This window comes from Phocoena phocoena, chromosome 3 (genome assembly GCF_963924675.1).
Source record: "Phocoena phocoena chromosome 3, mPhoPho1.1, whole genome shotgun sequence".
In the NCBI taxonomy this organism is placed as follows: Eukaryota; Metazoa; Chordata; class Mammalia; order Artiodactyla; family Phocoenidae; genus Phocoena; species Phocoena phocoena.
The window spans coordinates 170,729,604-170,752,986 of NC_089221.1; the positions used below are offsets into that span (position 1 = coordinate 170,729,604).

A 23,383-nucleotide genomic window follows, 5' to 3' on the forward strand; every position below is an offset into this window, starting at 1 on the left:
GTGGCTCCTCTTGTTGCGGAGCATGGGCTCTAGGTGCGTGAGCTTCAGTAGTTGTGGCACTCGGTCTCAGGTGCGCAGGCTCTAGAGCGCAGGCTCAGTAGTTGTGGCGCACGGGCTTAGTTGCTCCGCGGCATGTGGGATCTTCCTGGATCAGGGCTCGAACCTGTGTCCCCTGCATTGGCAGGCAGATTCTCAACCACTGCGCCACCAGGGAAGCCCGGGATTGTAGTTCTTGATTCAGGTGTCTGCCCCCTGGTGGGTGAGGCTGGCGAAGGACTTGTGCTGGCTTCCTGCTAGGAGGGACTTGTTCCTGCCCACTGGTGGGTATAGCTGGGTCTGGTCCCTCTGGTGGGCAGGGCCGTGTCAGGGGTTGTTTTTAGTGAGAAGCTGTAGGCTTAGGAAGAATTCAGGCAGCCTGTCTTCCGATGGGCAGGGCTGTGTTCCCGCCCTGTTGGTTTTTTGGCCTGAGGCATCCCAGCACTGGAGCCTACAGGCTGTTGGGTGGGGCCGGGTCTTAGTGAGAAAAGCTTGGCCTCCAGGCGGTCTCACGCCAATGAGCACTTCCCAGAACTTACACTGCCAGTGTCTCTGTCCCCACAGTGAGCCACAGCCACCCCCTGCTTCCACGGGAGATTCTCCAACATCAGCAGGTAGGTCTGGCCCAGGCCCTTATGAGGTCACTGCTTTTCCTCCCGGGTCCTGGTGTGTTTGAGACCTTGTGTGCCTCCTCCAAGAGTAGAGCTTCTGTTTCCCCCAGTCGTGTGGAATTTGGTGATCAAACCCCAGTGGCCTTCAAAGCCAGATGGTTTGGGCACTCACCCTCCCGATGCCAGACTGCCTGGCTGGGGAGACGGATGTGGGGCTCAGAACTTTAACTCCTGTGTGCGAACCTTTCCAGTGTAAATATTTTCTAGTTTGTGGGTTGCCCAGCCGGTGGGTATGGAATTTGATTTTATCGTGATTGCACCCCTCCTGCTGTCTCTTTGCGGCTTCTTCTTTGTCTTTAGATGTAGGGTAACTTTTTTGGTAGCTTCCGGTGGTTTTTGGTCAGTGGTTGTTGAGCAGTTAGTTGTGATTTTGGTATTTTCACGAGGGGGACGAGCTCACGTCCTTCCCCTCTGCCATCTTGTCTCCAAGCCCCCACTTCATAGGATTTAATTGTCAAATATAGTGTCTGTAGAAAATGCATAAGCCATTGCGGGACCCACGTAAACTTACTGAGGTGGACATCGATGGAGGGACGGCCAGGCCAAGACCTGGATGAATCCCTCACACCAGCCCCCGCTCAACATGACTCCCAGACAGGCCTCCTCTGGCGGGTGAGTGACAAGTGTGTGTCTCCCTGGGTCACTGTGTTTTAATTCTGTGTGCTTTCTTTGGAGTGCAAATGGCATTCTGTCAGTTTTCCGTTACTCAGCGCTGTTAGCTGCCCATGGGATGGCAGTCTGGTCCCTTTCGCTGTCTGTAGGGCCCTGTGGTGGGGCTGCACCCTGTTCATTTCTTGATTCTACTGCTAGTAGCCACTTGGGTGGCCTCGAGGGTTTTCTGCTATGACACGTGCTTCTGAAAGCTTTGGAAATCGTATACACTTGGATGTCTCGGCCTCATCTTCTCCAAATTGCCCATACTAGACCCCTGTTTCTCAGCCCCCAAACATCTTCTGTTCTCTGGTTGCCCTTTAGGAGGGGGATCAACCCTGCCCCCACCCAAGATGGGCTTGGTTGTCAGGGTGATGCCACTCGCACCAAGAGGATCAGAAAATAGTTGGTAATCTGGGGAGATGGACGCAGGTGTGCGCTCTTGCAGGTGGCCAGAGGAAGAGCTGGTGGGGCCTCCGTCGTGGCTGGGCATTGATGAGGTTTGATCTTCCCACCCACAGGACACATGGCACTCGTGGGCCTCCTTATCCATTCGCATAGACCGTGCCAGGCAGGGAAGAGGATGGGGCTCTGGAAGTTCTTCCTAGTCTGACCACAGATCGCATCACGAGTGGATCCAGCCTCTTTATTGTAATTCACCTCTGATATCTTTGATGACTGACACACCTCATCTCAGCTAATCGAATGTGAACTCGTCTGAGTGTGAAGCTTAGAAGCCTAGTGACCAAGCAGTGTCATGTGGTTAAGACAAGCAGACGTCGAAGAGTGTTGGAATCCGCTTAATCCGAGGGCATTGGAGAGGGGTGGGAGACACCCTGGGGGCTTCCGGGCTCTGTCCAGCTATGTCTGCCGTGCTTTTGTGCAGCCTCGCCAGGGCTGTCTACCCACATGCAATGAAAGGCCCCTTCAGGGAAGCTGCCCCTGCCCTGGCCGGTCAACGAACAGTCCTCAGCCAAGCGGTCAGCAGCTCCATGGAAAGCATCTAGACACAAGGCATGTGCTGCATGTGGCTCGAGTATTTGGGTATTTCCTGAGTGCCACCTGGGTTGTGGGTCCACAAGACCATCGGCACGCGGGAGGTGCCAGGGGCACTGCTGCCAGGGGCATCGGCACGTGGGAGGCGCCAGGGGCACATGCACAACCCAAGGCATCAGGGCAGCTGGGTGCCAGCAGCCCCGTCTCAGGGCCCGGGAGGGCCTCGTCTGCAGCAGGGCCCAGCGAGTGGTCATCGTGGTGCGCCACTGCTCTGTATTGCTAGGAGGGCTACCAGATGCCCGTGGGCAGTTATGGGCGCATGGTAAATTGGGCCTGCCGGCCTACAGACCCCTGGACGTGTGAGATGGTGGTGTGTTGGTTCCAGTGGATGAACCTACACTGACATGTCATCACCCACAGTCCACAGTTGACTTTGCATGTATGTTCTGTGGGCTTAGAAGAAGATGCGTCCACCTTTATAGTATCCTACGAAACACGTTCACTGCCCTAAAAAATGCCCTGTGCGCCTCCTAGTCGCCCCTCCCCCAACCCCAATCCCCAGCAACCACTGGTCCTTTTACTACCATCTCCATAGTCTTGCCTTTTCAAATAGATTTAGAAAAATCTTTTGATATGCTGTGATTTTTGTTTAGACTGTTGAAGTGATTTTTTTTTAATTATTTTATTTATTTTTATTATTTTTGGCTGTGTTGGGTCTTAGTTGCCGTACGTGGGATCTTCGTTGTGGCATGTGGGATCTTTCGTTGCAGCGCATGGGCTTCTCTCTAGTTGTGGCCCACGGGCTCTCTAGTTGTGGTGCACGGGCTCCAGAGTGCATGGGCTCTGTAGTTTGCAGCATGCTGGCTCCCTAGTTGAGGCGCGCAGGCTCAGTATTTGTGGCACATGGGCTTAGTTGCCCTGTGTCATGTGGGATCTTAGTTCCCTCACCAGGGATCAAACCCACGTCCCCTGCATTGGAAGGTGGATTCTTAACCACTGGACCACTGAGGAAGTCCCCTGAAGTGATTTTTGAATGTTGAGCCAGCCTTGCATACCTGGGATAAATACCACTTGGTTATGGTGTATAATTCTTCTATATTATTGGATTCAGTTTGTTAATATTTTTAAAAAATATTTATTTTGACTGCACTGGGTCTTAGTTGTGGCTTGCAGGATCTTCCTTGAGGCATGCGGTCTTCTTAGTTGCGGCATGCAAACTCTTAGTTGTGGCACATGGGATCTAGTTCCCCGAACAGGGATCAAACCTGGGCCCCCCATGGAGTCTTACCCAGTGGACTACCAGGGAAATCCCCAGTTTGTTAATATTTTGTTTGGGATTTTTACATCACCATTTATCAGAGAGACTGATCTATAGTTTCCTTGTAATGTCTGTGTCTGGTTTTGTTATTAGGGAAATGCTTAACTTATAGAATGAGTTAGTGCACATTCCCTCTGCTTCTGTCCTCTGAAACTAATTGTAGAGAATTAATTTCTTCCTTAAATGTTTGGTAGAATTCACCAGTGAACCCATCTAGATCTGGTATTTTCTGTTTTGGAAGGTTAGTAATTATTTTTTACTTTACTTTTTTATTGAAGTACAGTTGATTTACAATAGTGTGTTAGTTTCAGGTGTACAGCACAGCGATTCAGTTTTATACACACACACGCACACATACATACCTTTTTCAGATTCTTTACTCTTATAGGTTGTTACAAAATATTGAGTATAGTTCCCTGTGCTATTCAGTAGGTCCTTGTTGGTTATCTATTTTATATATAGTAGTGTGTATATGTTAATCCCAACTTCCTAATATATCCCTCTGTCCACGCCCCTTTCCCCTTTGGTAACCATAAGTTTGTTACCTATGTCTGTGAGTCTTTCTATTTTGGAAATAAGTTCATTTGTATGTTTTATTTTCTTTTACTTATTTATTGGTTTAGATTCTACATATAAGTGATATATGATATTTGTCTTTGGTTTACTTCACTTAGTATGACTATCTAGGTCCATCCATGTTGCTGCAAATGGCATTATTTCATTCTTTTTTATGGCTAAGTAATATTCCATTGTATGTGTACCACATCTTCTTTATCCACTCATCTGTTGATAGAAATTTAGGTTGCTTCCATGTCTTGGCTATTGTAAATAGTGCTGCTGTGAACATTGGGATGTATGTATCTTTTTTTTTTTTTTTTTTTGCAGTACGCAGGCCTCTCACTGCTGTGGCCTCTCCCGTTGCGGAGCACAGGCTCCGGACACGCAGGCTGAGCGGCCATGGCTCACGGGCCCAGCCGCTCTGCAGCATGTGGGATCCCCCCGGACCAGGGCACGAACCCACGTCCCCTGCATCAGCAGGCGGACTCGCAACCACTGCACCACCAGGGAAGCCCGTATGTGTCTTTTCGAATTATAGTTTTGTCCAGATATATGCCCAGTAGTGGGATTGCTGGATCATATGGTAATTCTGTTTTTAGTTTTGTAAGGACCCCCCATACTGTTTTCCATAGTGGCTGCACCAATTTACATTGCTACCAACAGTGTAGCAAGGTTCCTGGAAGGTTACTGATTGTTCGTTCAGTTTCTTTCATAGATATAGGACTATTCTGATTATCTATTTCTTCTTGTGTGAGTTCTTGCAGGCTGTGTCTTTCAAGGAATAGGGCCATTCCATCGAGGTTATTAAACTTGTGGGTATAGTTATTCCTAGTATTCCATTATTACCCTTTCAAAATCCATAAGACGTGTCATGATATCCCCTAGTTCTTTGCTGATAATAATTTGTCTTCTCTATTTTTTTCCTAGTTAGCGTATGATTTTATTGATCTTTTCAGAGAGCCAGCTTTGGGTTTAGTTGATGTTCTCTACCAATTTCCTCTTTTAAATTTTATTGATTTCTGCTCCAAATTTTAGTATTTTTTCCTTCTGATTTAGTATTTTTTTCTACTTTAGATTTAATTTGCCCTTTTTCTAGTTTCTTAAGGTAGAGGTTTATATTACTGATTTTTGATCTTGTTTCTTTTTTGCTTCTTTTTTAATATATCCCTTTAGTGCTTTCTCTAAGCATTGCTTTCACTGCATCCCTCACATTTAAAAAAAATTTATTTTATTTTTGGCTGCATTGGGTCTTCGTTGCTTCGTGCGGGCTTTTCTCTAGTTGTGGCGAGCAGGGGCTACTCTTCGTTGCAGTGCACGGGCTTCTCATTGTGGTGGCTTCTCTTGCTGCAGAGCATGGGCTCTAGGCACGCGGGCTTCAGTAGTTGTGGCTCACAGGCTCATTAGTTGTGGCACATGGGCTTAGTTGCTCCGTGGCTCGTGGGATCTTCCTGTACCAGGGCTTGAACCCATGTCACCTGCATTGCCAGGTGGTTCTTAACCACTGTACCACCAGGGAAGCCCTGCATCCCTCAGATTTTGATAAGTGTTATTTTCGTTTTCATTAAGTTCAAAATATTTTTTATTTCTCTGGAGATTTCTTCTTTGATCCGTTTGTTATTTGGAAGTTTGTTGTTTACAAGTACTTGGGGGACTTTCCAGCTACCTTTATGTTATTTCCAGTTTAATTCCACTGTGGCCTAAGAGCATCCATTGTGATTTCTATTCTCTTAAATTCATTAGGGTTTGTTTTATGGCCCAAGATACGGTGTTTGTTGGTGATGGTCCCATGTGCACTTGAGAGGAATCTGTGTGCTGCTGTCTTTGGATGACGTCGTCCGTAGGTGTGAATTATATCCAGTTGTGGATGGTGCTGTTGAGTTCATTTATCTTCTTACTCACTTTTTGCCTCCAGGATCTGTCATTTCTGATAGAGATACATTGAAGTCTCTGATAGTGGATTCTTCCATTTTTCGATGCCGTCGTATCAGTTTTTGTCTCTAGCATGTGGACTCTGTTGTTAGGTGCACACGCACTAAGGGTTGTTATGTCTTGGAGAATCGATGCCTTTATCATCATGTCATGCCTCTCTTTATCTCTGAGAATTTCCTTCCTCTGAAATCCGCTCTGTGTGAAATACAGCTACTCAAGTTTTGTGTTTTTTGGGGGGTTTTGTTTGTTTGTTTTTGGGGGCTGCATTGGGTCTTTGTTGCTGTGTGCGGTCTTTCTCTAGTTGTGGTGCCCGGGCTTCTCATTGCGATTGCTTTTCTTGTAGCAGAGCATGGGCTCTAGGTATGTAGGCTTCAGTAGCTGTGGCATGCGGGCTCTAGAGCACAGGCTCAGTAGTTGTGGTGCATGGGCTTAGCTGCTCCACGGCATGTGGGATCTTCCAGTACCAGGGCGCGAACCCATGGCCCCTGCACTGGCAGGAGGATTCTTAACCGCTGCACCACCAGGGAAGTCCCTCCGGTTTTCTTTCGATTGGTGTTAGCATGGTAGTCATTCTCTATCTCTTTTCTGTTATTTGCATCTTTATATTTAAAGTGAGTTTCTTGTAGACAACCTATGGTTGGGTCTTGTTTCCTTGATCCACTCTGACAATCTCTGTGGTTAGCTCCACAGGGGTCTTATGTAAGGGGTGCACAAGGGGAAGCAGGGGAGACTGTTGATCACAAGGGCCGCTGGTGAAGTCATATGAGGAACTTATGTTTGTTCATGCCTCTGAGGGCTGCCGTCTAGGGCATGCACTCATGCAAGGGGCTAGTGTCAATTCCAGGACCCTGAAGGCTGCCTGGCCCAACAGAATGGATGCCAGAGCAGCGGTACCATGGAGCAGCTTAGCCAAACCCTTGACGATCCATCCTGTGATTCCTCGGCATCAGGAATAGCAATCCTCTGAGTAGCAGATTATGTCCAAGGACATAGATACTGAGGCCACGGTAGCGCACATTTAACCAGGGCGACGATGAGGCCTGTGATGAAGACTCCATAGAGTTGGAAACCCTTTTCTCAGCCACTGCTCCTCCAGTGGATGGCAAGGCCCACGAGAACAAATCAGGGCCCTCAGGGAGTGTGGAGCTGAGATATCTTAGCTCTGTTCTGCGTGGCCTGTGTATCTGAAGGCGTCTCCTGGAGGCTGGCCTGTGCTGCCTTGAGTTGTCAGGGTTCCTACAGCAAGAGCTGCCCTGCAAGGAGCAGACTCACCTGGTTAGCCATCACTGTCTGTGCTAGTGGGTCCTGCTGCTGCCGCATCAGACTCTGAGCACGGTGGGGCGTCTGCACGTGGTCGTTTAGGGTGGTTGGTCATTGCCGGGTGGCTTTTTTTTCCTTTATTTTTGGCTGTGTTGGGGCTTCGTTGCTGCGCACGGGCTCTTTCTAGTTGCAGCGAGACGGGCCTACTCTTCATTGCGGTGTGCGGGCTTCTCATTGCAGTGGCTTCTCTTGTTGCGGAGCACGGGCTCTAGGCACGTGGGCTTCAGTAGTTGTGGCTCGGAGGCTCAATAGTTGTGGCACACGGGCTCTAGAGCGCAGGCTTAATAGCTGTGGTGCACGGGCTTAGTTGCTCCGTGGCATGTGGGATCTTCTGGGACCAGGGCTCAAACCCATGTCCCCTGCATTGGCAGGTGGATTCCCAACCACTGCGCCACCAGGGAATTCCCTGCTGGGTGGCTTTTAATATTTGATGTTTCTCCTATGCCCCCCAGTCCATTGGTGATGGCCAGTCCCAACAGGACAGGGACAGGATGGCCCTTTCTGTGAGCAGGACAGCTCTAGTGGAAAAGTGTCAGAAGAGTGAAGGGTGCTGGGATCCTAAAAGGAACAGTATTGTAACCGAGGGGTTATCTCCGTGGATATGCTGCAGACTGGGCAGGGTCCAGTGGGCTTGCTCCTGACTGCTCGAGGCAGGTCCAAAGCAGAATCTGAATGAGGTGTTAATATCATTTGGGGGCCGCGAGTGTACAGGGTGAGGGGCAGTCTTTGTGCTTGCATACAGTTAGCAGCCTTCAGAAAGTACCACCACGACGGGGTGGGGGGGGTGGTTATTCTGGTTATCCTGATGCTTACCCTCAGGGTGCCCCGTACGGGGTCCTGATTAGGGGTTTGTTTAGCCTGAGTGAGGCTCAAGGTATTTTGGAGGGAATTAGCACACAGCTGATCACTGTGAGGAACTGCAGGTTAGTGACCTGGGGATGTAGGTCTGGCCCCGCGTAGAGACACAGACAGCGTTGTTTTGCTTGTAAGGCCGAGGCTGCTGTCAGAGGTTTGCACAAATACATGTGTCCTGGCAGGTGTGGCCTACTCGGTCGTGGTGTTGGAGGGGATTCTGGCGTATAGCGGGGAGCGGCTTGTGCCTACGATGTGGGTACAAAGGAGGGCAGCAGCTCTGAGTACGGAAGGTGGTGGTGGGAATAACGAGGGAGTTGGATCTGCTGTGGCTGCATCGGGTGGGGAGCAAACGCTGTCATCGGCGCATCAGCCGGCACACACGGCAGCAGGAGGTCCCTGATCATAGGCTCTAGGTAGGTCAAGGTAGGACCGTTGTGAGGAGGTGCCCCCCGTGGCCGATGGGGATTAGAATACACAGCTTGACTTGTCATGAAGGCCAAATGACGTTACTGGTGCCATGCAGTTGGCAGGGGACCTACTGTTTGTTTTTTGCTTTTTTTTTTATTGGGGTAGTTGTTTTACAGTGTTGTTAGTTTCTACTGTACAGCAAAGTGGAGTTCCCTGTGCTATACAGCAGGTTCTTATCAGTTCCCTATTTTATATATGGTAGTGCCTAGTAAGTATTGTGATAGCGGCAAGGAATTAGCCATTTCACAAAAACAGTCTTCTCGAGGGCCCCCAGCGTCCATCACCTGGAGGCACTGGGGCAGCTCAACCTTGAGGTTGACCGTCACCAGTCTCTTCCCTGCTGATGTGAAAGCGGTCTGGGAGGGGAAGGTCCCACCGTCCCACGAGCTTGGAGAGCATGATTTCCCTCATAATTCTCTTGGGTTGAGACGTCACCCACTGCGACGTTGGTGTGCTTGGGGTGGCCTTCCCAGGTGGAGACCCGTGAAGGGCAGAGTGGCTAAGAGGTGTTAAGTTCTGAGCAGATCTGCTGGAGGCCCGTGCAGGGCACAGCTACAAGCACAGGCTCTGCCGGTGGTTGAGCGGATCAGTAAGCTCCATCAGAGCAGTAGGGGTGCATCTTGGGAAGGGCACGGCCATGTCCAAGACCGAGCCTTGTGGGGATCCCATCCATGATGCACACAGATTCCGGACACATTGATGGGCTGATTGTAGGCACACGTTGTGGCCTACAGCTTCAGAATCCGGAGTTCACCCTATGAAACCATGGTAGGATCATGACAGCCCCAAACTGCCAGCCATCTGGGTCTGATTCGGTTAACACTGGGAAGGCCGTTTTTGCCTGGGATATATAACTTGAGGTTTCGTAAAAGGAGGGAGCAACTTGTTTCAGCATCGTTTCTACTGGCACCATTTAATGTGGAGAGAGGTGAGCTCTGGTTAGAATCCACACCCAGCCATGTGCCGGCCGAAGCTCTTCTCACAGGGCCTGCCTGCACTGGCACTCAGCCCTCCCGTGACGCAGTCACGCACTTGGCTGATGTGTTCCCGCACAGCTCCTGGGACAGCACTAGGCTCCGGGGGCCCACTAGCAACCCTGCTATCCAGGCTGTACACATTAAGAGCCACAACCAAGGAGAGTCAGATGTGCACTTGGCTTGCTGGGGCCTCCTTCGAGCTGGGACCTGGCCCATGTCTGCTAATAGTGACACTGGACTCCGGGCTTCCCTTGTGGATTTCATTTCCTAACGACACCAGCATCCACTAGGTGGGGAGCCTCTTGTCTTTTCTCTGAGATCCACGCAAGTTGCGCTGGAGCTGTAACTTCAACCTCCTGCAAAACTTTTGATGAATATGGTTTAATAAACCAGCTTTTCAAAAAGTGAGGCGAAGCCAGTGGCCTTAAGATTTGCGGCTAGTCCTGGGCCATCATGTGGGCCAATAAAATCTGTACACTCGTGATCTCTAAGCAGTTGGGTAGGGGCTCGTCCCCTTGGGGGCGCTCTCTCTGTATCACGTTGCACAACCAGCCCTTGACCGACCTGATTAGGTGCGTGGAAGACGGTGAGATGGTGGGCAAGGGGCACGTTCGTCTGCTGAGCAGATGTGAACGATGCCTGACGTCAGAGGGCTGAGGGTTTCCTTTACGTGCTCAGAGAGGAGTCCGTGGAGAAGACCGGCAGCTGGTGTGTGGAGATCTGAGGGTCGGGGGTTAGGCAGCGTTAGAGCTTGTGGTAATGTTTTTTTGTCCATTTTGGGGACCACCTTTGTTTAAAGGCTTGGGGGGGCCTGCCTTTGAGTAGACCATGGTATATCTCTTTTAAGTTTAGCCACTTGGGGCTGCTAAGTTAGTTGGAAATTTTACAAGAGTCCATGTGCCAGAGCCCATGACCGAACAGACTGGGCGGTGAAATGGGTACCTTGATCTGAATCCACGATGCCTGGTGGGCCGAAAGGGACGGGCACATACCTGGTCAAGAAGGAGATTACAGCATGTCTGGAGGGAGTGGCCAGCAGAAGTCCAGGGGAGGAATCAGTGACAGTGGTTGAATACCCACTACCTCTAGCAGAGGGCGGCAGTGGCCTGATAAAATCAATTTCTCACCGGAAGTAGGGTCTGTCAGCCCGGGGTGTATGCATGTGCCTACCTGGGAGGCTTCCAGAGTTTTGTTTGAGAGCAGAGGGGGCAACATCTACCACCACTTAGGCTTCCCCGTGGATCCATTGTGTTAGCGGGTGTGCATCTCTGGAGGAAGAGCTGTGTCTGAACCTGTGTCGTAGCTTACGTTGGGCTCTGGAACAGGTCTCCTTCTGGTGTTGGCATGTGTACGCAGAGCCACGAGTATCCATAATCAGTGTGTGTGTTGCCCTATCTTTCCAAGTGGAGGTGCCCCAAGGAGGCCATTGTCCAGACCAGACTGTGAGCCCATTGGCTACTGCTCGGGAGTCAGTGAAAATCTGTGTCCTTGGGACTGTCGTTTTGATGGCCAGTGGTAGGGCCAGGCACACCACCACCAACTCTGCCAAGCAAGCCCTCCTAGACGGGGGATATGCCACTAGCAGGGAAGCACGGCACAGCTGTCCAGTGGTCCCTTCACAACTGTTAGGCCAGCACTAACTGTATCTTCATGTCAGAGGGCAAGGGGCTGAGCATGGCGGAAGGCACATCCTCCTGTATTCTGGAAAGGCCCTTGACATCAGGTATAGCCCTTTCCTGAAGGTGTAATTTCCATTTCAGCAGTGAGGCCTGCTGATGAAAAATCAAATAACAGTCAAGCTAAGAAAAAAGAAAAGAATTTTATTCGAGTCAAACTGAGGATTATAACCCAGGAAACATTCTCAGAAAGTTTGAAAACGGCTCCATCGATCAGGAGTCAGAGATGCAGTTTTATACATTTTTGAGACAAATTATCTCTCATATTGACAGGTTAGCACTGTGTACATAGTTCAGTCAACAAGTTGGGGGTTTTTTCCCCTTAATATTGCATGTACAGACAAGCCTTTGGTCAGTGCGACCCCCTGTACCCTTGTATGAGATGAAAAAGAAATATATTAGTCATAGAATTACAATATTGAAATGCTGGCGTCTAAAGAAAGGGTCATCTTTTTCTCAAAGGTTGATTTCATCCTGCTGCTTTGAGAGCCGGTTAATGTATCGTATAGATATGCACATTGAACACTGGGAAAAGCTTGCCACAAAAGGAGCATGTCATTTGTTTTCTTTCTTAGTTTGATTGTCCTGCCATAAAATATTTATGATTTCCCTCATCATCTTCCCCCTTTAGATCATAAATCTTTTGATAGAAAGCATTAGATGATCAACTATTTGGTCCCTTGGTGCCAAGGTGGTTGCTTACCTGCTTCCGATTCATCATCCCTCCATGCTGGGTCTTGAGAGCCCGGTCCTTTTTTTTTCCTTTTGGCGGGGGGGATGCACTAGTAGGATGCTTGGCAAGGACTGGTAGCCAATTCTAAGGTGTCCAATAGCACTTAGGCCAGTTGTACTTTATGTGTATTGTGTATGTCCATTACCTTATCCAGAATTATAGAAATGATCAGCAGTTTCAATTTGTTAAAGCATCATTTTATATATTTTATCATAGTAATTTAATGCAGTAATCATAGAAATAAATTGATGAAGGCAAGTTTTATAGATTATACATTTGATCAGTCATCTCAGTTTGTTGTAGGTGTGCTTTTGGCCGTAGACTTAGAACAAGCAGTGATACATGTCATGAGTAATTTGATAGCCAGGAAAAGAATGGCAGTGCATATAATGAACATAACAACTGTCTGTAAAGCCGGAAAATGTTGCCTAGTCCTGAGGGTAGCTGACTAAAAAGGTCACTTAAAGCAGGGGTCCCCAACCCTTGGGACGCGGACCGCTACCAGTCCTCGGCCTGTTAGGAACCGGGCCGCACAGCAGGAGGTGAGTGGCAGGCAGGTGAGCGAAGCTTCATCTGCCACCCCCCCATCACTCGCATCACTGCCTGAACCATACCTCCCTGCCCCCGCCCCGGTCCATGGAAAAACTGTCTTCCATGAAACCGGTCCCTGGTGCCAAAAAGACTGGGTACCGCTGACTTAAAGGATCACTCTTTCTTACATCTTGTAACCATTTTGCTCTTCGGAAAATTTTTCCCGGGCATGTCTCAACCTCTGGAGGTGTTAACATAAGTGCAACATGTGTGGCCAATAGCACAAACACCTCCCTGTTTGGGCAGTAGGAGCTCTAAGGCAATTCTGTTATCTAACACAACTTGGGCTAAGGAATCTAAGGACTAATGGTGGCTGATAAGTTTCTAAGCGTATCCCTGTTCACATATACTCCTGCGCTAGGAACCAAGATTCTGAAAAGACTTTGCCACCAGGTTTCTTTGGTATCCTCCTCGCATGGATCTCCTGACTCTGTAATGGGGAGAAAAAGGAGGTCCATCTTCTCTTTTTGGATGGACAATGGGGTAACATAACGTCCCGATAAAATAAACCTTCTACTTGCCAGCTCTTCAGACATTTATGTGAATACCCTTGGGAAGGTGGGTCAGTTCCAATACCATATATGAAGACAAAACCTGGGGGAGCACAAGTGACTCCTCCCAGAGCGCTTTTGTTGATGGCTTCGTTAACTGGAAGTTCTCGTAACACAGTATTAAACCGTGGGCCATTTCTTTTGCAGACTTTCCAAAAGCTATCCGTATGATATTGGAGGTGGGGGAGTTGCTGGCATACGTGACTTGTATCTTTCTCTTTAAGACCTCTGTTAATTAAGTACGGGACATGGGGACTTCCCCGGTGGTCCGGTGGTTATGACTCCGTGCTTCCACTGCACTCCATGCTTCCACTGCAGGGGGCTCGGGTCTGATCCCTGGTCGGGGAACTAAGATCCTGCATGTGAAAAGTTAGGCCAGAGGGAGTGTGTCTGAGTAAGTGGTACCATTAGAAACATCTGAAAAGTCAGTGACAGAAATTACAAGGGGTTTAATCGGCCTTGTACTGACGGATTAATCTGATGACAAATCCAGCAATCAGTTAACCTCCCCCAGTACCTATACTTTGTGATAGTTTTACTAAAGAGTTTTCTTTTCATCCTAAACATTGGCCTAAGAACATAGCTAGAAGCAGAACAGTGACTTTCAATTTCTTTTTCTATTTTTTTGGCTGTTCCCTGATCAGGGATGGAACCCATGCCCCCTGCAGGGAAACGGGGGTGTCTTAACCACTGGAACGCCAGGGAAGTCCCATAACTTTCAATTTTGATGGAGAGAGGCAGTTTCTTACAGGTCTGGTCTGGACTCTTGGGTTAGCTGTCTACCGCTGTTGTCGTGTTCTTCTCATCCTGGTTTGATGAAGCCTCTCTTAGTGGAAGTGGGGTGTCACAAATAGGGGTTGCAGTCCATTCAGGAGGGGAGGCCCTTTTGAGGTGAGAGATGTGACTCCAATAGATTAGTCCTTTAAGTTTTGCCCCCCAGGGATTTGTTAAGAGTAGCTGGTATGGTCCTTTCCAACGTGGTTGTAAAGAGTCACTTTTTTGACATCTTTTCCAACATCTCCAGGCTGTAACCCGTGACCCTTAATAAGGTCTTCGTCTCCCAGGAGCTCACTGTGGAAGGATTCGGTTACTAATTTTTCATTTTCTTTAAGCACTTTGATGAGTCCCTGTAATGTAGAATGTGACCTTGAAGCAGCGCTGGTTCATACGTACCTTCATCTAAAGGCACAGGTCGCCGCCCAGTAATTATTTCAAAGAGAGACAACTGAATGTTTACCAAAGTGGGTAGAGCTAAGGTTGAGGAGTTACCAAGGGAAGAGCTTTTGGCCGTGGAAGATGAAAAGCCTCTGAAAATTTAGCCAATTGTGTTTTAATAGTGCTCTTGGGTCCCTTCTACTACCACTGAGGATTGAGGTGATAGGTGCAGTGAACATGTTGCATTAGCGGCCGAATCTTACCAGTGGAATTAATAATCTGTCCAGTAAAATGGGTTCCCTGGTTGCTATGCAACTCAGAAGGAATGCCCCAAAGTGGAATTATTTTTTTCCCAACAGTAATTTGCCTACTGTGAAGGCTACCGGCCTTCTGCAAGGAAATGCCTCCACCCAGTGTGAAAACATGCAGACCACGACCAGGATGCGTTTATAGCCTTCAGAGGAAGGCACGTGGATGGAGTCCAGCTGCCAAACCTACAAGGGCTCCTCAGGAAGGGGGAAGTGGCCTTGCGAGCCATGAAGGGGTTTACCAGGATTACATTTTAGGACAGATAGAACATAGGTCATAAACCTTATGAGCTATAGTGGGAGAAGGTTTCCAGATACACTGTTTTCCCTATAATACCATTTTCTCGGGTGCCCGTGGGCCAGGGAATCTCCTTGCTGGAGTAAAGGCAACGAAAAATAACTTAAAAAAAAAAAAAACACCCAGCAATGAATGACCAGCCACCCCTAAACAAGTGCATGCAGATACTCCATATCTGGGAGATGGGATCCAAATAGCCCCCCTTTTTTTCTTCATTTTCTGAAGCCAGTTCCTGAGCCCGCAAAACAAATTTCTGAAGTTTCGTCAGAGTTGTGATCGAGCAGGGGGGAGCCTTGAAATTGGGCAGGGACAAGACCTCAGGCAGCTTGTCTGGCTGCGGCACCAGCCGGTCCATGTCCTTTGGCCTCTGTGGAGTCAGATTTGGAATGCCCAGGTAAGCTTCATGATCATGAGCTGTCTGGAGTCTAAAAGTTTTGAGATGAGCTGTCCATTCTTTATAGGCTGACCAGAAGAGGTGAGAAATCCGGTTTCCACAGCTGTAAAATCACGAGCCACTTTAAAGGCGTAGCAGCTATCAGTATAGACGTGGTTTATTTGACCTTTGGCTAATTGACAAGCCCTCGTCATGCAATCAGTTCAGCTTGTTGGGCCGACTTGGTGTCTGGTAAATAAGAACTTTCACTTATTTCTACTGTTGAAGTTATTGCAAACCCAGCTCAGTAATGTCCTTTGAAGTAGGATCCACCTGTAAACCAAATTAAATCCAGAATTATCAATGGGAACTTCTCGCACATCAGTCCTCAGTTAGAAGACAGCCAGTATAATGCAGTCATCTTGAGATGCTGGAAACAAAGTTGCAGGGTTAAGGCTGTTAACACCAGCAAGCGGAAGTAATACTGGGTGATGAGAGTAACAATACTTCATAAGAGGTCAAGCGACTCACCGAGGAGACCCCATGAGAAGTTCTCAGTAGCTTTGCATAAAGAGGGCAGTCGCCGAAATAGCTCTCCTAGAGGGTGGGAGCCCTTCTGCCACCAAATCTAACTGGCAACTATAACATCCTGTGGTCACAGTGCCTCTGAGTGAATACACCCAGGATGTGTCCTCTGTCTTCAGGCACAAAGAGGGAAATGGTAGTTTAACCACAGTGCCTCTGAGTGAATACACCCAGGATGTGTCCTCTGTCTTCAGGCACAAAGAGGGAAATGGTAGTTTATAGTTAGGATGGCCCAGAGCTGGAGCCCGGGCTAGTGTAGGTTCACAGGGCATTTGTAGCTTTTTCTCCTTCTGTTCATCCATTCAATTGGGTCTGGCTGATGAGGTTTTTTTTTTTTTAAGTATTTTTTAAATTAATTAATCGTTTGCATGTGGGATCTTAGTTCCCCGACTAGGGATCAAACCCGTGCCCCCTGCAGTGGAAGCGTGGAGTCTTAAGCACCGGACGGCCAGGGAAGTCCCTCTGGCTGATGAGACTTGAGTAACGCATAGAGGTTATTAGGCCACGAGGGAGAAACTCGGTACCCAATTGCTGCAATACCCAGTTAGAACTAGAAATCCTCTCCGCTGTTTCTTTGTCTGGGGGAGTGAGAAAGCTAGGATTCCCTTAATCCTTTCAGAATCAATCAACAATCCTTCCTTAGATATTAAATGACCTAATTATCGCATAGTTGGTGAGCAGAATTGTAGTTTGTCTTTGGACACTTTATGCCTCTCGACACATTGTTGCAGCAAGTGGATAGCATCTCTTGGCAATCCGGTCCAGTTCTAGAACACAAAAGTAAATTATCTATGTACTGAATCAGAGCAGAGTCATTAGGAAAGTGTACATCAGCCAAATCGGTTTTAAGTATTTGAGAAAAATAAGTAGGGCTTTCAGTATAGCCTTGTGGCATAACTGTCCAAGTAGGTTGGCGATCTTCCTATGTAAAAGTGAAGAGGTATTGACTTTCTTTTCTACTGGAATACTCAAGAATGCGCTCCGTAGGTCAACTACTGGGAAATAACAGGTGTCTGATGGGATGGCTGAGAGCAGTGTGGGAGGATTAGGGGCGACAGGGTGGCAGGGAATCACAAGAGTACTTAGAGCTCCAGTCCTGAACCAACCTGCAGGCCTTTCCATTTGGTTTCTTCCTGGTAAAATGGGAGTATCGCACGGACTGGTGCAAGGAATTGTAAGTCTTTTCTTAAGGCATTCCTGAATAATAGGTCTCATTCCTTTTAATGCCTCCAGTCTTGTGAACAGTGCTGCTGTGAATGCTGTTGAATTATAATTTTGTCTGGATATATGCCCAGGACTGGGATTCCTGGATCATATGGTAACTCTTAGTTTTTTGAGGAATCTCCATATTGTTCTCCATACTGGCTGCCCCAACTTATATTCCCACCAACCTTTTGTGTACACCCTCTCCAGCATTTGTTAGTTGTAGACTTTTTAATGATGGCCATTCTGACCTGTGCGAGGTGGTAGCTCACTGTAGTTTGATTTGCACTTTTCTAATAACTAGTGATGTTGAGCATCTTTCCTCATGCTTATTGGCCATTTGTTTCTTCTTTGGAGAGACGTCTATTAAGGTCTTCTGCCCATTTTTTTGTTGTTGTTGTTGAGTTGTATGAGCTTTTTGTATTGGGTTGGCCAATAAGATATGGAAAAACCCAAACTTTTTGGCCCACCCAATATATCTTGGAAATTAAGCCCTTGTCAGTCACATCATTTGCAGATATTTTCTCCTATTCCATAGGTTGTCTTTTAGGTTTTCTTTTCTTTACGGTTTCCTTTGCTGTGCAAAAGCTTGTAAGTTTTCATTTCTATTGCCTTGGGAGACTGACTTAAGGGAACATTGGTACAGTTTATGTCAGAGAATGTTTTGCCTATGCTCTCTTCTAGGAGTTTCATGGCGTCATGTCTTTAAGTCTTTAAGCTATTGTGAGGTTATTTTTGTGCATGGTGTGAGGGTGTGTTCTAACTCCATTGATTTACATGCAGCTGTCCTGTAACAGCAAATCATTAATTTCCTCTTGATTTGTCTGAATTTTGATTTTCATAACCATTCACTTTTCAGTAATTATGTTCTCAGCATCTACAGCTTCTAAATCTAAAATCATTTCACCTATAGGTGAAAAGGCAATACGGGCATTATATGCCTCTAAAAGGTCTCATCCAGTCAGATGAATTGGAGCACATTCACCAAAAGGAATACATGTCTTCCTGTGACAGTTCCTAGCTGAACAATTATTGGTTCTGATTTAAAAACCACAGGAAAGTTTGAAACCCCTACCATGAGAATCGATTGTTTACCCCAAGCGAGAGGGCAGTGAATAAGGGTCGGGTTAAGGACAGAGAATGGAGCCCCCGTGTCTACAGGGCCTTAGAAGTTTCCCCTCTGATAGTTATTTCAGTCTCCCCTAAGGTATTTGTGAGGAAGAGGGGAAAATGCCCTCTCGTAATCCTCAGAGCACTTCTCTTCCTTTTTAGTTTTACCTTGTTCCAAGTCTCGCTTGAATTTGTGGCAATCCCTTTTAAAATGTTTTTGCAATTTTCAAGCCCGGCTGGAATTTGGGCAGGTGAGTTTTGGAGGACCGCCAAACTGCTGTAGCTGCAGTCATAATCTTGGCAGCTTTTTCCTTCTCTCCTTTCCATAAGGTTTTAGAAAATGACAAGGGCATTAGTATGCATAGTAGCCCAATCAAGTTCATGTCTTTTAACCAGGTGTGCCAATTCTTCTTCATCTAATCCTTCGAGAAAAATATAGAATGTAATACTGAATCATTCTGATGGTTTACAAAACTCTCTGGATCCATGCCAGAGTGTTGTTTGAATGTTTTTTCAAATCTTTCAAAATAATCAAATAGTTTCTCCTGGCCTCTATTTACACTGATGGATCTTTGCCCAATCTGTTTTCTTTTCTTTTTTAAAAATACATGTTTTATTTATTTGGCTGTGTTGGGTCTTCGTCGTGGCATGCAGGATCTTTCAAGTTGCGGCACCACCTGCATTGGGAGCGTGGAGTCTTAGCCACTGGACCACCAGGGAAGTCCCATGCCCAATCTGTTTAATGTGGGAAGATTTTTGGAATAGCCTGATATAAGTTGTGGGCAACTTCTCTACATTTCTGGCGATCTGTAGCCTCACACTTCTGAAAATCCTCCATAGGTGCTTTCCAATTTATGTCTTAGAGCCATTCTTTTGCTTTACTTTCAGAGACTAGTCAATGTACGAGCTGGTACAAGTCTGAATATCCAGGCTTGTAAGTTCAAATTCCTTAGCAAAAGCTAAAGGGTCTTTGTAAAGGATCTGGAAAATCCTTAGTCAAGTTCTAAGTTTTGTCCTAGTCCCAGGGGCTGTAGATAGAGCAGGTTCCCCTCGCTCATGGGCTTCTCCTTAAACTTGGTGTTGCTTTCATTTTCTATCTCGCATTCAATATATTTTTCTTTTGGTGTTGGAGGAGGGAGAGCAGGAAGGGCAGGGCAGAGCAGGGCAACTCAGAAAGAAGAGAACATAAAGAAGCTGGAGACGGAGGTTGAGGCTTTCTCTAATTCAGCCACCACTGTTTCTAATCATTTTTGGTTTGTTTCTTAAAATGAAGCCATTTTATTATTTCCTCACTTGTGAGGCCTCCAGGTCCAATTAAAATATTCCTCCCTATATACACTACCGAATGTAAAATAGCTAGTGGGAAGCAGCCGCCTAGCACAGGGAGATCAGCTCGGTGCTTTGGGACCACCTAGAGGGGTGGGGTAGGGAGGGTGGGAGGGAGATGCAAGAGGGAGGGGATATGGGGATATATGTGTACATATAGCTGATCACTTTGTTGTACAGCAGAAACTAACACAGCATCGTGAAGCAATTATATACTCCAATAAAGATGTGTGCTTTTTCTAATTAAACGTGCAAATAAACCAATGTAGGTAAATCAAAAGTACCCCATTTTGGGCCATTTCAGGGACAAGTTATCTTTGGTCAGGTTTTCCCATTTGGTTATTAAATACTTGCAAGTTCCATGGTAAACTCAGCTGGTGTTAGCATAGGTGGCTGTCCAGGAGCTATTCAGCCTTCAAGGCACGGTTTCCCATTGTTAAGCTAGCCTGATTCAGATACGAGACATGATCTGAACAGTTTTCTAAGGGCAGTGCGATGGATCAATGTGTGCGGCTTCTGAGTCTAGCTCGTCAGGGAGTAGCCCTTGGGTCGGTTTGACTGTTAAGTGCCTCGGTTTTTCCTTCCGACAGCCTAAAACTGCCATGGGTGCTCGGGGCAGCGGGGGATCAGCCTTTATTATGCCCCCCGTGGCGAGCAGAACTGACTTTAATGGTTGCAGTGGGATCCCCTGCGGGACCAGTACACATCACAGCTAAATAGGAGCCTGGAGCCTTGAGCCTTGGAGATGTCCGTATCATCTCTATAATACTGGGGATGGGAACCTTTGTGGCAGGAGCTGTGCGTCTCAGTTTCAACAGCACTGGCAGAGCGGGCTGTCACAGGATGACCCCTCTCTGATGATGGAAGGCCCCCTGCACGTTGCTCCAGGTGATACCAATTCATGTTGCATTTCCTGGCATTTCCTGGTGGCACTGCAGGTGCTGCTTGGCCTGCTTCCCAGTTCCTATGCCCTGAGGTCAGTTGCAAGCATGACTCCATCCATCCTGTTTGATGCCAGTTTTTTCTTTGTTTACTTAGTTATTTAATTTTTAAAAATTAATTTATTTCGGCTGCATTGGGTCTTCGTTGCTGTGCGTGGGCTTTCTCTAGTTGCGGCGAGCAGGGGCCACTCTTCCTTGCGGTGCGCGAGCTTTCCATTGCGGTGGCTTCTCTTCATATTCACAACTTTGAATGTGTTTTATCCCATTACCTGTAACCTCCCTGGTTTCAGCTGAAAAGCCAGCTCATGGTCTTACAGTGGTTCCCTTTTAGGGGACAAGGTGTTTTTCTTGCTGCTTTCAAGCTTTTCTCCTTGTCTTTGACTTTCACCATTTTCACTGGGACGTATCTGTGTGTGGATCGCTTTGCAAGTTTATTCTTCAGAGTCCATTGGACATCTGTAGGTGTAGTTTGGTGATTTTCAATAAATTTAGCACGTTTTCAGCCAGTACTTCTTTGAGTATTTGTCCTGCTTCTTTCTCTCCTGCTGCCATCACCCAGGTATTGGTGCAGTAAACGCTGCCCCACATTTCTCTGAGGCTCTTCCACCTTCATTCATTATTCTCTCTGACCCTAGCATCTTCTTTACAGAACATATATATGTTGCATAAAGCGAGACCCACTTCAAAAAAAAAAAAAAAAAAAAATTGGGCTTCCCTGGTGGCGCAGTGGTTGGGAGTCCGCCGGCCGATGCAGGGGACGCGGGCTTGTGCCCCGGTCCGGGAGGATCCCGCATGCCGTGGAGCGGCTGGGCCCGTGAGCCATGGCCGCTGAGCCTGCGCGTCCCGAGCCTGTGCTCCGTAACGGGAGAGGCCACAACAGTGAGAGGCCTGCGTACCGCAAAAAAAAAAAAAAAAAAAAAAAATTAACTGAATAGCTCAAGGACCTAAATGTAAGACCTACAACAATAAAACTCTTGGAAGAAAACAGGACGAAAATTTTGTAAATTTTGTAACAGTGGATTTGGCAATAATTTCCTGGATATGATACCAAAAGCCCAGGTAACAGAACGAAACAGTAAGGACAAATTGGGCTGCTTGAGATTAAATTTGTGAATCTAAAGACATTCTCATCAGAGTAAAAAGGCAACACATAGAATGTGAGAAAACATTTTCAAATCATGTATCTGATAAGGGATTAATATCCAGAATATATAAAGAACCCCTAAAACTCAACAACAAAAAACCCAAACAACCAAATCCAAAATGGGCAATGAACGTGAATAGACATTTCTCCAAAGAGACACACAAGAGAGAAAGTGGCGGGCGGGACCGGTAGGGTGGTGAGCAACGCCCGCACCAAATGCCAGCAGCACTTCCCCTTCGAGGCGCTGTCTCAGGGGCAGCCGCTGTGCAAGGAGTGTCGGATTGTACCGCCTGTTGTGAAGCGCACCGACTGTAGGCCAGCACCAGCAGGAGAGTAAACCAATACAGTATGCAAAAAGTGCACTCAGAATGTGCGGTTCTATGGAATGCCCAAACCTCGGCAGCACTGCCGTGTAACTGCAGCATTCCCTGGCACCAAAGCCAGCGCCGCACAGACTCAGAAGTATGGGCCACCCCACCACATTCCCGTGAACAGGGCAAGCAGCAGGGTGCATTTGACGGGAAAGATGACAGAAAAAAGGTAGACGGGAAGTTGTTACGCTGGCTGTGCACACTTTCATACAAACGGGTCCTTCAGAAGACCAAAGAGCAGAGGAAGCATCTGAGCGCTTCTTCCCGTGCCAGCCACCAGGAGAAGCAGCAAGAAAACACTGCCTACATCTTCAATTCAAAAGGAAATCCCAAAGAAAAAATCCAGGTTTGAGTTGATCACAACCAGTGGTCACAGCTTTTCCTCAGACCTGGCTCTGGACTCACCAGGCACTGACCACTCTGTCATCTTTGCCCAAAGGAAGAAGAAGCCGCCCTGAAGGTGCTGCATCAAAAGGATCAGATGAGCTTAGAGAAGAAGGTCACGGAGTTGAAGGCTGATTCTCAATACCAAGCATCTCACATGAGCGCCAAAATGAACCAGATGGAGAAAACCCACAAAGAAGTCACAGAACAAATGCAGGCCAAAAAGCGAGAGCTCCTGAAGCCAAGCAGCTGCCTTGTCCGAGAACAAGAAGTCAGAGAAGTCAGGAATGAGAGACCACAAGGACGCTCCTGGCAATAGCAACGGATTCCTGGGCTAGAGTGGCAACCTGGCTGTTCTCTGGGAATTGCAAGCTTTCTTAAGAAATCTCTATTTTACTATAGTTACCCTTCTGTGTGCGACTGCAGTGGGCTGAATGGAAACACCTGCTTTGTGCTGTATTATGACTGCATGCTTGAATGTTTGGGGTTTCAGGTTCCCTCACTCCCCTCTCTCTATCCCAAACCCTTCTCTCAGTACTACTGTCTCTTTTGTCCCTTCTCTCAGTACTACTGTCTCTCTTTTGTTACTTTTGTGTGTGTGTGCTGGTCACTGCTCAGTGTTATGTGCAGAATGGTTTTTTGGTCCATAACAGTTTGGCATTAATTACATATCACTGCCACCCTCTGAACTTTGAAAACTGCCACCTTAAGACTTGGTACCGTGGAAGAGACTTTTTCTCTCCAATAAATCTTTTTGCTTCAGGGTATATACTCTTTGGGTTTTTTTCCAGGTATATTACGTATGAACTTTGTACTACGTATAGCCAGAGTTTTAATTTACTTTTTTTAAAAAAG

At 47.3% G+C, this 23,383-nt stretch overlaps 1 pseudogene; it reads left to right on the forward strand.

Annotated features, from left to right (window-relative positions):
- Positions 1–1,232: 1,232 nt before the first annotated feature.
- Positions 1,233–22,866, forward strand: LOC136120451 (protein FAM76A pseudogene; annotated as a pseudogene).
- The last annotated feature ends 517 nt before the right edge of the window (positions 22,867–23,383 follow it).